The 16016-nt window shown below is 41.8% G+C and overlaps 1 long non-coding RNA gene across 2 annotated transcripts in view; it reads left to right on the top strand.

Moving 5' to 3' along the window:
* Positions 1–15067, top strand: part of LOC135228729 (uncharacterized) — a 35430-nt gene extending 20363 nt beyond the window's left edge. For both annotated transcript variants that reach the window (XR_010319519.1, XR_010319520.1), the window contains exon 4: positions 14297–15067. This is a non-coding gene — a long non-coding RNA (uncharacterized LOC135228729). The remainder of the gene's footprint in view (positions 1–14296) is intronic.
* Positions 15068–16016: the final 949 nt, after the last annotated feature.

Consider the following 16016-nt stretch of genomic DNA (forward strand, 5'->3'; position numbering starts at 1 on the left):
CTATAGTTGCAAACCAGTAGGTTGGTGGTTTGAATCCACCAGGCGCTCCTTCGAAACTCTATGGGGCAATTTTACTTGGTCTTATACAGTTGCTATGAATTGGAATTGACTTTACGGCAACGGGTTTTTTTTTTTCGGTTTTATCATATTATAAAAGTCTCAAAGAAATAGGGAAAGTATGAATTATTAAAATAAAAGGATAGTCTTTGGATAATTAGTTGTATTTTAGGAAAAAATAGAATTAAATCTCTACTTCACACATTGTTAAAAATAAATAGGTGGATTAAAGACAAATTAAAAGATTAAAGAATAATAGAAGAAAACATAGAATATTTTCATAATTTGAGACAAAAGCAGAAAAACCGTAATAGAAATTATTCATATATTTAACCCCATAAATGTAAATTTCTGTATAGCAAATGACAACAACAACAAAACAAAATTAAAATGCAAATACCAACTAGAGGGGGAGGCTTTGCTTTATATAATAGACAAAAACTTAATATTCTAGAAGTGTACAGGGCTCTTTCAAATCAATAAAGAGATAAACAAGCCAATAAAAGAGTATGAACAAGCACTTTTCAAAAAAAAAAAAGAAATACAAATCACCAACAAAGATCTGAAATAATTTTCAACCTCCCTCATAATGAAAGAATGCATATCTAACGATATTTTTCACTTGCCAAGTTTGGCAAAGGTTTTAAAAACAATGATAAGAAGAATAATATTATGGAGTGTTGCTGTAGATGTGAAAAAAGAGGGACTTTCATGTATTGTTGATGAGAAGGTAAACAGTGGAGCATTTTTGCAGGGCAAGTTGCCAACTAACTGACTAAATAAATGAATAAACCTAAAGTCGGATCCAGTAATGCTGCATGCAGAAACTTAAAGTCTACTGTAATGCTAGCACAGCACACAAGGATGTAAGTCCCAGGTCTTTCATTGCAGTCTCACCTAAATTATCTATAAAGATAATCACGCAATAGGCTAACTCCAGGGCATTTAAATCATTGAGCCCTAAAAACCACAAAGTGTGCAACACTAATACAGTCCATTTAGATTGGTTTGCACCAAGCTTAGTCTGATTCTTTCCCAATATCTTCAATTGTTCAAAAATTCTTGATGTCTCATATTTATTACACAGTCATACATATATGTACACTTAGACACATACGGAAGGCCTGGCAGCCCAGTGGTTAAGAGCAATGGTTGCTGACCAAAAGGTTGGCAGTTTGAATCCACCAGGTACTCCTTGGAAACCCTATGGGGCAGTTGTGCTCTGTCCTATAGGATTGCTGAGTCAGAATCAACTTGAGGGCAACGAGTTTGGTTTTTGTTCAGACACATACACACACTCATGCCTACAAACACATGAAAGAGTCCAAAAGGATATATATCAAAAAATTTTGTGACAAGACTACTGTCTTCCATCACCACTGCCCTGGCTGAGCCGGGTAGGAGGAGAAACCAAGAATCAGGAAGAAGCTCTTGTGTATGGTGCTTTTCTGTGTTGAGCGGATGGAAAAGAGCTTTAACTCAAGGTCCTCCCCAAGGCCTTGTTCCTTTAGCATGGTAAGATCAAAGTGCTGCTGGAGTTGGCTTGTACTGGCTCTCAAGAGCATATTGTTAACTTTTCAGGAATTTCGTGAGTCTGTTGATAAACACCAGTTACCAGTTGCCAGCCGGGTTGACTCCAACTCATGGCGACCCCATGTGTGTCAGAGTAGAACTGTGCTCCGCAGGGTTTTCAGTCGCTGACATTTTGGAGGTAGATCACCAGGCCTTTCTTGAGAGGCACCTCTGGGTAGACTGGAACCTCTAAACTTTTGGTTAGGAGTTGAGTTTGTTAACAGTTTGCACTACCCAGGGACTCCTTGGTAAACAAACATTATTGAAAAATCACATATGTAAACTTATAATTTAATAAATTATTTTAAAAGCAAAGGTTAATCAGCCCTCAAAATGCATCGCTTCCAGTTATGATTTACTGCATTTTACTATTACGTCTGCTCTTGAGATTACTTCCATCTGTTGTATCTTGGTGATGGATATGGGCTGTATTGCTGTGCTGCTGTGCATCTCTCCCCAACTCTGTGATCATGACATCACGTTGGTAGCTTGAAATTCACCGTGGCGGGAGTATTTACACCATGAGAATTAGCAGGCACCGCAAATCAATACCTTTTTTTCTTTACAAAGAGCTGGTCGTTAAACATTTAACAGCACACCACTGGGTCAGTCACTCTAATAGGAACAATATGTACATTTTCTGTATTATCTGTAGTGAACTGTGTATTATCAATGGGGGCTTGTTTTACATGTATTTTAACAAAAGGAGAAATGCCAGTCAGACCTCCATACCTAGAAGTAGAATAAATGAGTGAGAAAGAAAACGTGTTCCACAATCACAGTACATGAGGTTAAAAGGGTTTCTCTGGGGCTGCGGGTGGCTGCATATGTTGAAGGAGACAGGATGCGGAGTTCGTGGCTTTGACAAGATTGAAAATCACGGCGGCTCCAGAAACTGATGTGCAATTTCAGTTCACTGGCACTAAAACCATACCTCAAGTCTTCTACTCTCACCAGTAAAATGAATTGTGTGCTGGTCACGTACTGGGCATTGCTTTGCTTCTCCTCTACTTCAACTTAAGGTCTGAAAAAAACTCCAGCTGTGAAAGCAACATATTCTAAACTGTCTGACCCTCAACTAGTACGTTTTCACACCTGGAGAAGCTCATGTCAACTCATCATGTGGTTCTCCATCTGTACAATAAATAACCAACCTGGGGGAAAAAGGAGCTTCCCTGTGGCAATGTGCTTAAAAGAGTTACTAGATTTAAGGGTGTTATTTTTCTTTTATAAATAAATAATGTTCCAAACTTGCTGACCTTTTCCATGCTGAAAACGATGTCAGTAATGCACCTAAAGGATATTTGAGAAAATAACTACATTTGTCTTTTCAGGGGAAAGGTTATGTTGTAACAAAACGAAAGAGAGAGAGTAACAGCTTTTCAAAATAAACTCACACTGTCCGTAGGCAAGCTGAGAAGGCAGAAAGGGACAGGAGCTGGTTGAATGGACACGGGAAATCTGGGGTGGAAAAGGGAGAGTGTGCTGTCATTATAGAGAGCAGCTGGGGTCCCATAACAATGTGTTTATAAGTTTTTGTATGAGAAACTAACTTAAGCTGTAAACTTTCACTTAAAACCCAATAAAAAAAATTATACTTTGGAGAGACTATACTGACAAGGGATAGTGGAAATGTCTCTAGTGTTAGGTGATTTTGAGGCAGAATATTATGTAAGCGGGCCACCTGTTAAAATCGTTTCTATGCTTTAAACACTTGGAAACAGGATATTTGAGCCTCATAAAAAGGTAAAATAAGGCGGCGGGGGCCAAGATGGCGGACTAGGTGGACGCTACCGCGGATCCCTCTTGCAACAAAGACTCGGAAAAACAAGGGAATCGATCACATACATAACAATCTACGAACTCTGAACAACAAGCACAGACTTAGAGACGGAAAACGAACAAATACGGGCAGACAGCGACTGTTTTCAGAACTAGGAGCCAGCGCACCAGGCAGGTGACCTTCGGAGCTCGATCGGGGGCAGAGCCCAGGTGGGCAGACGGCACAGAAAGGGGGCCCACCCCTTCCCCCCCGAACCCATCCCGGGAGGAAGCCTAGCAGGTTGGCGCAGGTGGCGTAGGGGCGCAGCCGGAGGGAGAAGCACCCGGGAGGCAGTGACTGATCTGGGAGGGGGGAGAACAGCGTCCCAGCTGGGGTGCCGTCCCGCCGGGAGTTAGGCGAGAAGCCGACGGGGCGCGAGCGGGTGGGGGGTCAACTATATTTCCCTAAAGTGACCCCAGGGCGGGGCCCACACATTCGTGCGGGAGGACGCACACCCAGTCCGCGCGTGTGGCGTGGCACACCAGAGGGAGAAATCCCCGGAAGTGTCTGGTCTCAAAACAGGGAAAGCAGCATCCCAGACGGGCAGCCATTCTGCTGGGATCTGGGCACGCGCGCGCGCACGCGGGAGGGGCATGAGCGCGGGGTCCATTTTTATTACCCTGAATTGACCCAGGGGGCGGGACCACCTGGTCGTCCGAGTGACGCCCTCCCAGTTTGCGCGAGAGGTGTGGCACACCGGAAGGAGAAGTCCCCGGGAGGAACTGATTGGTCCCGAAGCGCAGAAAGTAGCGTCCCAGACGCGGTGCCGTCCTGCCGGGGCTTGGGCGCGCGCACGAACGGGGCGTGAGCGTGGAGTCCATTTTTATTGCCCTGAATTGACCCAGGGGGCGGGCCCACCGGGCCGTGCGGAGGAACTGATTGGTCCCGAAGCGCAGAAAGTAGCGTCCCAGACGGGGTGCCGTCCTGCCGGGGCTTGGGCGCGCGCACGAGCAGGGCGTGAGCACGGAGTCCATTTTTATTGCCCTGAGTTGACCCAGGGGGCGGGCCCACCTGGCCGTGCAGGTGACCCCAAACCAGTTCGCGGGAGAGGTGTGGCGCTCTGGAAGGAGAAGTCCCGGGGAGGAAGTGACTGGTTCCCGTACAGGGAAAGCAGCGTCTTAACCCGGAAGTCATCCCGCTGAGATTTGGGCGCGCGCACAGGCGGGGCGTGACCGCGGGACCTAATTATAATCGCCTGAATAGACCCTGGGGGCGGGCCCACCCGTTCGTGCGGGAAACGCCCACCCAGTGCCCACGAGCGGTGCCGCGCACCGGAGGAAGTCCCCAGGAGGAATTGACTGGTTTCCGAACAAGGAAAGCAGTGTCCTAGCCAGGGACCCGTCCAGCCCGGATTTTGGCGAACGGGGGTGGAGCGTGAACGTGGTGTTCAGCTCTATATTCTGTGGTGCTACACTCCTAGCTCTCAGATCCCTCCCCCACCCTCCCCAGGCGACCCCATTAACATCCGAATACCCGGAGCCAGAGAGAGAATTCAGATAGGGATCTGACTGCATTTTTTTTTAGCTGACTACTTGGAAAATCTAGTTTCCCAGTGATGGCTCGGAGACAGCAGTCCATATCAAACCACATAAAGAAACAGACCATGACAGCTTCTCCAACCCCCCAAACAAAAGAATCAAAATCTTTCCCAAATGAAGATACAATCCTGGAATTATCAGATACAGAATATAAAAAACTAATTTACAGAATGCTTAAAGATATCACAAATGAAATTAGGATAAATGCAGAAAAAGCCAAGGAACACACTGATAAAACTGTTGAAGAACTCAAAAAGATTATTCAAGAACATAGTGGAAAAATTAACAAGTTGCAAGAATCCATAGAGAGACAGCACGTAGAAATCCAAAAGATTAACAATAAAATTACAGAATTTGACAACGCAATAGAAAGTCAGAGGAGCAGACTCGAGCAATTAGAATGTAGACTGGGACTTCTGGAGGACGAGGGAAACAACACCAACATAGCTGAAAAAAAATCAGATAAAAGAATTAAAAAAAATTAAGAAACTCTAAGAATCATGTGGGACTCTATCAAGAAGGATAACTTGCGAGTAATTGGAGTCCCAGAACAGGGAGGGGGGACAGAAAACACAGAGAAAATAGTTGAAGAACTCCTGACACAAAACTTCCCTGACATCATGAAAGAAGAAAGGATATCTATCCAAGATGCTCATCGAACCCCATTTAAGATTGATCCAAAAAGAAAAACACCAAGACATATCATCATCAAACTTGCCAAAACCAAAGACAAACAGAAAATTTTAAAAGCAGCCAGGGAGAAAAGAAAGGTTTCCTTCAAGGGAGAATCAATAAGAATAAGTTCAGACTACTCAGCAGAAACCATGCAGGCAAGAAGGGAATGGGACGACATATACAGAGCACTAAACGAGAAAAACTGCCAACCAAGGATCATATATCCAGCAAAACTCTCTCTGAAATATGAAGGAGAAATTAAGATATTTACAGATAAACACAAGTTTAGAGAATTTGCAAAAACTAAACCAAGACTGCAAGAAATGCTAAAGGAGATTGTTTGGTCGGATGACCAATAATATCAGCTACCAGCACAATACAAGGTCACAAAACAGAACGTCCTGATATCAACGCAACTCAAACAGGGAAAGCACAAAAACAAACAAATTAAGACTAATTCTAAAAAATAAATAAATAAACAAAATCATACACACAACAGGAAATCATGGAAATCAATAGATAAACGATCAAAATAATCAAAAAGAGGGACTAAATATAGGAGGCATTGAACTGCCAGATGGAGAGTGATACAAGGCGAAATAGAAGGATACAAGTTAGGTTTTTACTTAGAAAAATAGGGGTAAATAAAAAGGTAACCACAAAAAGGAATATCAATTCCATAACTCAAGAAAAAAGCCAAGAAAAACGTAACGACTCAATAAACACAAAGTTAAACATTATGAAAATGAGGATCTCACAAGCTACTAAGAAAAACGTCTCAGCACAAAAAAGCATGTGGAAAAATGAAATGGCCAACAACACACATGAAAAGGCATCAAAATGACAGCACTAAAAACTTATTTATCTATAATTACGCTGAATGTAAATGGACTAAATGCACCAATAAAGAGACAGAGAGTCACGGACTGGATAAAAAAACACGATCCATCTATATGCTGCCTACAAGAGACACACCTTAGACTTAGAGACACAAACAAACTAAAACTCAAAGGATGGAAAAAAATATATCAAGCAAACAATAAGCAAAAAAGAAGAGGAGTAGCAATATTAATTTCTGACAAAATAGACTTTAGACTTAAATCTGCCACAAAGGATAAAGAAGGACACTATATAATGATAAAAGGGACAATTGATCAGGAAGACATAACCATATTAAATATTTACGCACCTAATGACAGGGCTGCAAGATACATAAATCAAATTTTAACCGAATTGAAAAGTGAGATAGACACCTCCACATATATAGTAGGAGACTTCAACACACCACTTTCGGAGAAGGACAGGACATCCAGTAAGAAGCTCAATAGAGACACGGAAGACCTACTTACAACAATCAACCAACTTGACCTCATTGACTTATACAGAACTCTCCACCCAACTGCTGCAAAATATACTTTTTTTTCTAGCGCACATGGAACATTCTCTAGAATAGACCACATATTAGGGCATAAAACAAATCTTTCCAGAATCCAAAACATCGAAATATTACAAAGCATCTTCTCAGACCACAAGGCAATGAAGCTAGAAATCAATAACAGAAAAACTAGGGAAAAGAAATCAAATACTTGGAAAATGAACAATACCCTCCTGAAAAAAGACTGGGTTATAGAAGACATCAAGGAGGGAATAAGGAAATTCTTAGAAAGCAACGAGAATGAAAATACTTCCTATCAAAACCTCTGGGACACAGCAAAAGCAGTGCTCAGAGGCCAATTTATATCGATAAATGCACACATACAAAAAGAAGAAAGAGCCCAAATCAGAGAACTGTCCCGACAACTTGAGCAAATAGAAAGTGAGCAACAAAAGAATCCATCAGGCACCCGAAGAAAACAAATAATAAAAATTAGAGCTGAACTAAATGAATTAGAGAACAGAAAAACAATTGAAAGAATTAACAAAGCCAAAAGCTGGTTCTTTGAAAAAATTAACAAAATTGATAAACCATTGGCTAGACTGACTAAAGAAAAACAGGAAAGGAAACAAATAACCCGAATAAGAAACGAGAAGGACCACATCACAACAGAACCAAATGAAATCAAAAGAATCATATCAGATTACTACATAAAATTGTACTCTAACAAATTTGAAAACCTAGAAGAAATGGATAAATTCTTGGAACAATACTACTTACCTAAACTAACACATTCAGAAGTAGAACAACTAAATAGACCCATAACAAAAAAAGAGATTGAAACGGTAATCAAAAAACTCCCAACAAAAAAAAGTCCTGGCCCAGATGGCTTCACTGCAGAGTTCTACCAAACCTTCAGGGAAGACTTAACACCATTACTATTGAAGATATTTCAAAGTATAGAAAAAGACGGAATACTACCCAACTCATTCTATGAAGCTACCATCTCCCTGATACCAAAACCAGGTAAAGACATTACAAAAAAAGAAAATTTTAGACCTATATCCCTCATGAACATAGATGCAAAAATCCTTAATAAAATTCTAGCCAATAGAATCCAACAACACATCAAAAAAATAATTCACCCTGATCAAGTGGGATTTATACCAGGTATGCAAGGCTGGTTTAATATCAGAAAAACCATTAATGTAATCCATCACATAAATAAAACAGACAAAAACCACATGATCTTATCAATTGATGCAGAAAAGGCATTTGACAAAGTCCAACACCCATTTATGATAAAAACTCTCACCAAAATAGGAATTGAAGGAAAATTCCTCAACATAATAAAGGGCATATATGCAAAGCCGACGGCCAATATCACTCTAAATGGAGAGAACCTGAAAGCATTTCCCTTGAGAACGGGAACCAGACAAGGATGCCCTTTATCACCACTCTTATTCAACATCGTACTTGAAGTCCTAGCCAGAGCAATTAGGCTAGACAAAGAAATAAAGGGTATCCAGATTGGTAAGGAGGAAGTAAAGCTATCACTATTTGCAGATGACATGATCGTATACATGGAAAACCCTAAGAAATCCTCCAGAAAACTACTGAAACTAATAGAAGAGTTTGGAAGAGTCTCAGGATATAAAATAAACATACAAAAATCACTTGGATTCCTCTACATCAACAAAAAGAACACCGAAGAGGAAATAACCAAATCAATACCATTCACAGTAGCCCCCAAGAAGATAAAATACTTAGGAATAAATCTTACCAAGGATGTAAAAGACCTATACAAGGAAAACTATAAAACTCTGCTACAAGAAATTCAAAAGGACACACTTAAATGGAAAAACATACCCTGCTCATGGATAGGAAGACTTAACATAGTAAAAATGTCTATTCTACCAAAAGCCATTTATACATACAACGCACTTCCAATCCAAATACCAATGTCATACTTTAAGGGAATAGAGAAACAAATCACTAATTTCATATGGAAAGGAAAGAACCCCCGGATAAGCAAAACATTACTGAAAAAGAAGAAGAAAGTGGGAGGCCTCACCCTACCTGATTTCAGAACCTATTATATAGCTACAGTAGTCAAAACAGCCTGGTACTGGTACAACAACAGGCACATAGACCAATGGAACAGAATTGAGAATCCAGATATAAATCCATCCATTTATGAGCAGCTGATATTTGACAAAGGACCAGTGTCAGTCAATTGGGGAAATAATAGTCTTTTTAACAAATGGTGCTGGCATACCTGGATATCCATTTGCAAAAGAATGAAACAGGACCCATACCTCACACCATGCACAAAAACTAACTCCAAGTGGATCAAAGACCTAAAGACTAAAACGATAAAAATCATGGAAGAAAAAATAGGATCTACCCTAGGAGCCCTAATACAGGGCATAAACAGAATACAAAACATTGCCAAAAATGATGAAGAGAAACCAGATAACTGGGAGCTCCTAAAAATCAAACACCTATGCTCATCTAAAGACTTCACCAAAAGAGTAAAAAGACCACCTACAGACTGGGAAAGAATATTCAGCTATGACATCTCAGACCAGCGCCTGATCTCTAAAATCTACATGATTCTGTCAAAACTCAACCACAAAAAGACAAACAACCCAATCAAGAAGTGGGCAAAGGATATGAACACACATTTCACTAAGGAAGATATTCAGGCAGCCAACAGATACATGAGAAAATGCTCTCGATCATTAGTCATTAGAGAAATGCAAATTAAAACTACGATGAGATTCCATCTGACACCAACTAGACTGGCATTAATTCAAAAAACACAAAATAATAAATGTTGGAGAGGCTGCAGAGAGACTGGAACTCTCATACACTGCTGGTGGGGTTGTAAAATGGTACAACCACTTTGGAAATCCATCTGGCGTTATCTTAAACAGTTAGAAATAGAACTACCATACAACCCAGAAATCCCACTCCTCGGAATATACCCTAAAAATACAAGACCCTTCACACAAACAGATATATGCACACCCATGTTTATTGCAGCTCTGTTTACAATAGCAAAAAGCTGGAAGCAAACAAGATGTCCATCAACGGACGAATGGGTAAATAAATTGTGGTATATTCACACAATGGAATACTACGCATCGATAAAGAACAGTGACGAATCTCTGAAACACTTCATAACATGGAGGAATCTGGAAGGCATTATGCTGAGCGAAATGAGTCAGTTGCAAAAGGACAAATATTGTATAAGACCACTATTATAAGATCTTGAGAAATAGAAAAAACGGAAAAGAACACCTACTTTTGTGGTTACAAAGGGGGGAGGGAGGGAGGGAGGGAGAGGGCTTTTTATTGATCAATCTGTAGATGGGAACTGCTTTGGGTGAAGGGAAAGACAACACTCAAAACACGGAAGGTCAGCCTAATTGGACAGGATTAAAAGTAAAGAGGTTTCCGAGATAAAATGAAAGCTTCAAAGGATAGCGAAGCAGGGGCTGGGGTCTGGGGAACTTGGTTTGAGCGGACTTCTAAATCAATGGGCAAAACAATTCTATTATGAAAACACTCTGCATCCCACTTTGAATTGTGGCACCTGGGGTCCTAAATGCCAACAAGCAGCCATCTAAAATACATTAATTGGTCTCAACCCACCGGGAGCAAAGGCAAAGGAAGAACACCAAGGTCACACGACAACTAAGAACCCAAGAGACAGAAAGGGCCACTTGAACCAGAGACCTACAATATCCTGAGACCAGAAGAACTAGTTGGTGCCTGGCCACAATCGATGTCTGCCCTGTCAGGGAACACAACAGACAACTCCTGAGGGAGCAGGAGACCAATGGGATGCAGACCCCAAATTCTCATTAAAAGACCACACCTAATGGTATGATTGCGACTAGAGGAATCCCAGAGACAATGCTCCCCAGAACTTCTGATGGCACAGGACAGGAACCATCCCCGAAGACAAATCATCAGGCATGAAAAGGACTGGTCAGTGGGGGGGAGAGAGATACTGATGAAGAGTGAGCTAATTAAATCAGGTGGACACAGGAGAGTGTGTTGGCAACTCTTGACTGGAGGGGGGATGGGAAGATAGAGAGGGAAGAAGGTAAAATTGGCACGAAACGAGAGACTGTAAGGGCTGACTCAATAGGGGGAGAGCAAGTGGGAGAAGGGAGTAAGATATATGTAAACCTACATGTGACAGACTGATTGGAATGGTAAATGTTCACTTGAAGCTTAATAAAAATTTAAAAAAAAAAAAAAAAGGTAAAATAAGCTAATTTGTTAACAATATGAAAATTATTTTGCAAGAATAACCGATTGACTTTAGGAAACATGGAAAACGTTAGCTGAATTTCAACAAAGAGCTTTGCCTACCTGGTGGATAAGGCTGAAAAATGAGTATCACAACTTGTTAGGCAAAGTCCATAAAGCACTTTTTCCATTTGGTATCTGTGCATGTTGCTGAAGTTCTTTTTCAAGTACTGGAATAATCTGAATTTAGGACTAAACCAACATTGTCAAAAAATTGAGCATATTTACCTTTTCTAAAACACACACAGACACACACACATATATAGATATCAAACCAAACCAAACCCGTTGTCAACGAGTGGATTCCAACTCACGGCAACCTTATAGGACAGAGTAGAACTGCCCCATAGGGTTTTCAGAGAGCGCCTAGTGAATTTCAGCTGCCGACCTTTTGGCCAGAAGCCAAACTCTTAACCACTACGCCATCAAGGTTTCCATACATATATACGTGAACAACAACAACAAAAAGCCAAACCTGTTGCCGTCAAGTCGATTCCAACTCACAGCGCCCCTAGAGGACAGAGTAGAACTGCCCCATAGAGTTTCCCAGGAGAGCCTGGTGGATTCAGACTTGTGACCCTGACCTTTGGGTTAGCAGCTGAATTCTTAACGCCTAGGCCACCAGGGTTTTATATGTATATATATACACACACACACACACACACACACATTTTTTAGAACGAAACTGTGCTGTGTCCTAATAAGTAAAATAAAAATATTTGTTTTTATCGTGCTTTAGATGAAGGTTTACAGAGCAAATTAGCTTCTCGTTAAATAATTAATATTATTTTGTGACATTGGTTGCCAGCCCTGAGACACGTTAACACTCTCCCCTTTTTGACCTCGGGTTTCCCATTCCCATGCGTCCAGCTTTCCTGTGCCCTCCTGCCTTCTCGTTCTTGCCCCTGGGTTGGTAGGCCCATTTAGTCTGGTATACACGGTTGAGCTAAGTGTATTATTGCTCGTTTTATGCACCTATCTACTCTTTGGCTGAAGGGTAAACCTCAGGAATGAATTCAGTACTGAGTTAAAAGAGGCCATACTCTTGTGGTTTCTCCAGTCTGTCAGACCAGTAAGTCTGGTGTTTTTTTGTGAGTTAGAATTTTGTTCTCCATTTTTCTCCAGCTCTGTCTGGGAGCCTCTCTTGTGATCCCTGTCAGAGTATTTGGTAGTGGTAGCCGGGCACCATCTAGTTGTGCTGGCAAAATAAAAAATATTTTTCAGAGGTAGTTTATTTGATATTTATATTTTCTTTTCAGAATGTGAAAGTGTAGTAGTTGGACCAGCAGCATCAGCGCTACTTGGAAGCGTGTTATAAAAGAAGGTTCTCAGGCCCCACCCCAGGCTTCATGTCACTGCTTTGAGCTAAATGCAGGAATTACCTGCACTGATGAATCTGGTATAAGTACAATCAGGAGAGGCCAAGGCTATTTATTGTCAGGTAGGTGAGGGGTTAGAAGTGGTCTGCTCTTCAAGTTACAAGTTTTGAAGATGACAATAATTCTTAACATTTTGAAGTGAGTTTCTGTTAAGACAGATTTTCTGGGTCAGGTTGAGCCCCTACCCCAAAACCAAACACAGCGCCGTCGAGTTGATTCTGACTCATAGCAACCCTACAGGACACAGTAGAACTGCCCCGTAGAGTTTCCAAGGAGTGCCTGGTGGATTCGAGCCGCCGACCCTTTGGTTAGCAGCTGTAGCGCTTAACCGCTATGCCACCAGGGTTTCCGGTGGAGCCCTTACAAAGTATAAATTCCACCCCCCCTTTATAATGGCACTCAGTAGTGGATGTATACAATAATATTCAGAGTCTGGGTGGCGCAATGGCTGAGAGCTCCGCTGCCAACCGAAAGATCGGTGGTTGGAATCCACAACCCACTCTTTGGAAACCCTATGGGGCAGTCATACCCTGTCCTATAGGGCCGCTAGGCGTCAGAATCGACTTGACAGCAAGTTAACATAAAACTTATGGTTTACAGATGAGGAAGGTGAGGTACAGAGAATTTGTTTGCTCAGGGTCACGTCCCTAAAAAGTAGCAAAGCCAGGATTTGGAATATAGTCCATCTGGCTCCAGAAACCAAGTTCTTAACCATTACACTACACTGCCTAGGTATAAAATGTATAAATGAATAAATATATATTGGAGGTGTATACACAAATATTTTTATTGATGAGGAACATGATCAAAAAAATTTGGGGACCACTAGCCTAGGGGATATAATCTCAAACTCTAGTGTGACATAAAAAGCCTTTTGTGATCTGGCCCCAACCAATCTCTCTGACCCCACCTGTTGCTCTCCTCCCTTGAAACCTGTGTTCTGACTTCTGCCATATTGAACGAGCATCCTGGCAACTCCCTGAATTCCCAATGCCTTCTCTTATCTCCTACTCCTACTTGAATTTAGGAACTCTACCTGTCCTTCTCAATCCCCACCTTCTCCACTTCCCCTCATTTGCCCTAACCGAATGCCAAGGCCAGCCCAGGTATCCTTCGTACACTCCCAGTATTCTCTCTATGCTTCTGCATGACCCTTGTTTCACTAATTTGTAATTATCTATTCACTTGTTTGTCTACGACCCTTGACTGCAGTGTTCTATCTTGTTAGTTTCTTATGTCTGGCATCTAGTGTAAGGTCTGGCGTATAGTAGGTGATGTTCATAGGAATGAATGAAGTACTGATGAAAGAGAGAGCAGCCGTTGCCCTAGGAGTTGCTTTTTGACCTGTTATTTGTATAATGGCCACCAGAAGGGGGAGCAGACAAACAGGGTCGAGTGAACACCACACATTTAGAATTAGGGGCCAAAACTTTAAAGAATTATCCTAGATCTGGAAGGGAAGTTGAGCAGTCACGTAGGCCATTGCCGTGTTTTATACAAAACTTTTCAGATAAGCACAGTGATATTTAAAATTTTTTTTGTTTTCATCTAGGCAGTCGTCCTACCACTTGTTTGCCAGCTTGTACTGTGGTGGCTTTCATGTTGCTGTGATGCTGGAAGCTATGCTACCACCAATATTTCGAATACCAGTGGAGTCGCCCATGGGGGACAGATTTCAGTGGAGCTTCCAGATTAAGATAGACTGTTAAGAAGGACATGATGACTTCTTTAAAAAACTGGCCAATGAAAACCTTCTGCATAGCAGTGGAACATTGTCTGATACAGTGCTAGAAGACAAGCCCCTCATTTTGGAAGGCACTCAAAAGACGACTGGGGCGGAGCTGCCTCCGTAAAGCAGAGTAGACCTTGATGACTATGACGGAGTCAAGCTTTCCGGATCTTCGTACGCTGATGTGGCAAGACTCAAAATGAGAAGAAACAACTGCAAACATCCATTAATAATCGGAATGTGGAAAGTACATAGTATAAATCTAGGAAAACTGGAAGTCTTCAACAATGAAGTAGAACACGTAAAGACTGATATTCTAGGCATTAGTGAGTATGAAATGGACTTGTGTTGGTCATTTTAAATCAGACAATCATGTGGTCTACCCTGCTAGAAATGACAAACTGAAGAGGAGTGGTGTCACGTTCATTGTCAAAAAGAACTGTTCAAGGCCTATCCTGAAGTACAGTGCTGTCAGTGATAGGATAATATCCATACTCTTACAAGGAAGACCAGTTCATATGACTATGATGCCAATTTATACACCAACCACTAATGTCCTATAGAGTCGCTATGAGTCAGAGTTGACTCCGTGGCAGCTGGTTTTTTTTTTTTTTTTTTTCTTTATAATCATTAATATCACATGCAAATAAAATTTTGCTGGAGAAAATTCCAAACTGTCTGCAGCAGTGTATGGACAGGGAACTGCCAGGAACTCAACAGAATTAACAACAGGATCTAGTTCATAGAGTTTTTGTGAGGATTAAATGATTTAATACTATAAGGTGCTTAGCACAGCAATACCGACCTATCTATTTACATATCAATTCCAGACTCAAGGGGACAGGGACAATGGCAAGTCAGATTGTCAAGAGCAGGGAGGCCAAGGGATGGGAAACATCTCTCAGGAATGGGGTCCTGGGAGCCATTAGAAACAGGCAGCATCACAGCCCAGCTCAACACTGGTTGCTGGAGAGCAGAGGCCCCTTCCCTACCAAAGACCTCGGGTCACACCGTCGACATCACATGGGCACTGCTATCTCGATTCCAGGGATGGGATTAAAAACAAAAACAGACAAACCCGTTGGCACTGAGTCAATTCCGACTCATAGCAACTGTATAGGACAGAGTAGAGCTACTCCATAGGGTTTCCAAGGAGTGCCTGGTGGATTTGAACCGCCGACCTTCTGGGTAACAGCTGTAGCTCTTAACCACTGAGCTACCGTGGCTCCAGGGAGGGGATGAGCATGTGCATAAACCAGTTCCTACCAATTGGATTTAGACTCATGGTGACCTGATGTGTGTCAGGGTAGAATTATGCTCCATGGTTTCTTCAAAGGCTGACTTTTTAGAACTAGATCGCCTGGACTTTTTCTGAGGTGCCTCAGGGTAGACTCCAACCTTCAACCTTTTGGGTAGTAGCCCAGCACATTATCCATTTGCCCCACCAGGGACTCTAGATGTGCATAAAAACTAAACTTGTTGCCCTTGAGTCGATTTCAACTCATAGCGACCCTTTAAGACAGAGTAGAGCTCCCCACAGAGC

This window comes from Loxodonta africana, chromosome 27, assembly GCF_030014295.1.
Source record: "Loxodonta africana isolate mLoxAfr1 chromosome 27, mLoxAfr1.hap2, whole genome shotgun sequence".
Taxonomy (NCBI): domain Eukaryota; kingdom Metazoa; phylum Chordata; class Mammalia; order Proboscidea; family Elephantidae; genus Loxodonta; species Loxodonta africana.